Source organism: Hibiscus syriacus, unplaced genomic scaffold, assembly GCF_006381635.1.
Source record: "Hibiscus syriacus cultivar Baekdansim isolate YM2019G1 unplaced genomic scaffold, ASM638163v2 tig00111059_pilon, whole genome shotgun sequence".
Taxonomy (NCBI): Eukaryota; Viridiplantae; Streptophyta; class Magnoliopsida; order Malvales; family Malvaceae; genus Hibiscus; species Hibiscus syriacus.
Genome location: NW_024062966.1, coordinates 453357 through 456071, shown reverse-complemented (window position 1 = coordinate 456071; position 2715 = coordinate 453357). Strand labels below are relative to the sequence as shown.

Here is a 2715-nt window from a genome sequence, read left to right as displayed (position 1 = left end):
ACCCATTAATAAGTAGACTCGCCGACTCAAAGTCAAAATTAGAAATTTTATTAAAATAGCACCTTTACTCAAATTGGGCCACAATAAATGCAGAGACCAATTCCACTATTTAAAGATAATTAATAAAATATCAAAAAAATTAATCATTTTTATATTATTTAAATAAAATTTACTCATCCCCTTTTCTGTTTTTTCTTCTTCATGCTAATTTTCAATTCTTGATGGCTTCTCTGTGTTATTTAAAATTGGGTAAAAATTAAATATAATCATAACTTTAGATAAAATTAATTTTAACTATAAATTGCACTAAAATCTATATAGACCAAACATCAAATTTTTACATAGAATATAAACATAAACAACAGTACTAATAATTTAATTAAGTAAAGAAGAAACGAAAGAGGGTAACTTGTTTCTAAAGAAAAGTCAGCACAACACGTTGCTTGAGATTATAAATTAAAAAAAGAAGGGCACCAAACGGAACGCAACGTCGTCGAGATAAGCAATAGGAAAGTGGTAGGAAAGTGCCAGAACACCCCTCACCAAAAACGTGCTCCTCTCAACTTCCTTAATTTAGCCATTCTTTACGTGTATAATATACGTACTAGTTTAAACGGTAGGATATGAAAACCTAAAATTAGATTCGAGCTAGCGACGGCGTCAACAAAACAAGGGTGCACTGAACTAGCGACCATATGGGGATGCACAAGTCAACCTGAAAAACAAATTACCATAGTGTAATCTGATAATTTTCGGAAATCTACGTGTGATTCTGATTACTTTCTAATTGATTTAGTTTAAATAATTTCTAATTGACTTTATATGAGCGATTGAAATTTTGTGATGCATACAGGTTGTAAAAACTGAGGAAAAAATTACCTCTCTCTGCGCTTTTCAAGAAATCTCTGCAAAGATTTTCTGCGAGCAATTGGCAGATCTGCATAGCAATCCAAACAATCACTTACTTTAGCATAAAATTAAATAAGATTAGGGATGCTATTAATTTTTACGAGATTAGCAAGTTCTACATGCAAGAAAGGAGGAAATTAAGCAGACACTGACCTCCGTCAAGAGTTTCAAGAAGCTGTTGTTCATCGCTTGAAGGAGTTGCCACTTTTGAATCTGTTGCTTCAAAATTTTTCGGGACTCCTTCAACCGCGTGTTTTAAGATGCTCTCCACCTGATCAAAATTTTGTAGGCAGTTAATGCCATTGATATTAACACTAAAACAATTTTCTTTTATTTTTTTGGATATTTTTTTTCAAAAGAGTTAAAAAAAACGGATATCAGAAAAATTATGATTGTTAAACAAACCTTATCACGAGGTACATTGAAAACGGAAACCGTTCCATTGTAGAAAATGGTCAAAGGAGCTGTTTCGGGACCATTCTCAGATGCAGCCCTGAATAAAAGAGGATTCACACTTTTCACGTCGGAATTTTATAAAACTCAAATCCGATTTTTCGTGAAAAAATTATAGTGTAATTAAGGAACTAATTGAGTACCTGGCAACAGGGTCAAGAAGAGGTAAAGCTGGAAACAGATATTGAGTTTCCTTAGGACTCGAAGGGACCGACGTAGACTTGTTCGAGTCAATCTGATCCTGACTCACGGGTTCGTCAAACCAGAGGCAATCACGGATTTGATAAGCTGAGGATTCATCTTCGAAATGGCACCTTGGAGACCTGTTAAAAATTTAATCACAATAGTCTTTTCAAAACATTCAAGATTCATCCACTAAGAAACAAAAAGAAAAATAGATTTAAACGTACCTCGAAAGCTTCGACGGCGATCGAGGAATTTCTGGAACTGAGATTTGCAGGAGTTTTCTTTCTCCATGCCAAAGAAATCAAGCTCCACGCTAGCTTTCGACATATTGCTTCACTTGAAATGAGAAGACAACTTCTTCTTCTTCTTTTTTCTTGGTTGGATTTCGTGAAGAAAACGTTTATGTCAGGCGAGGAAGAGGAGAAAGTTGAATATAAAGAGGCGCGGCAAGGGTAAAGACTAGATAAAGAGAGCTATAAATAATATTAAAAAATAGGGGCACGACTTCCACGTGGTATATGTGTCACCCTTTCAAGGAACAGGTCCATCATAATTCATATCATAGCAAACACCGTAATATAGTTCAATGGAAGAAAACATTAGGTAAACTATACAAATAGTCATCAACTATATAACGTTAATGTATTAAGTCTTTTAATTATTAGAAGTTATAAAAGAATCATCCAATATATGAAGTTATTTTGTTGATTTCCTCTAATATTAAAAGTTACAAAATGATCACTCAATTGTTCATATGTTCTAAATTCTTCATTTTCAATTAAAAACTTGACAGTCATATGAGTTAAACGTTAACTTACTTATTAAGATGTGGTCAAAATCATATTTTAATGATATATTGTATCATCGTTGTTCTCAAGCATTAGCTTTATGATACAACATTTCAAGCGTTGACTCGACGAGGTAATATACACAGAGATTCGATCTACGAAATATAACTCACAATTATGGGTGACTTTGAAATATAGAAATAGTTTGGTGATAATTTTATAATTTTTAATAGCCAGAGACTCAGCAAAATAACATCTATAATCAGGGGACAATTAGTGTATTTTACCCTAAAAAATTATGCTAGCTTAGTAGTTTTTTAATCATTGTGTGAATGTCACTACGTTGGTGCAAGCGTACACCCGTCAATTGTAAGAAAAA

The 2715-nt window shown here is 33.1% G+C and overlaps 1 pseudogene; it reads right to left on the bottom strand.

Annotated features, from left to right (window-relative positions):
- Positions 1 to 669: 669 nt before the first annotated feature.
- Positions 670 to 2008, bottom strand: LOC120151548 (annotated as a pseudogene).
- Positions 2009 to 2715: the final 707 nt, after the last annotated feature.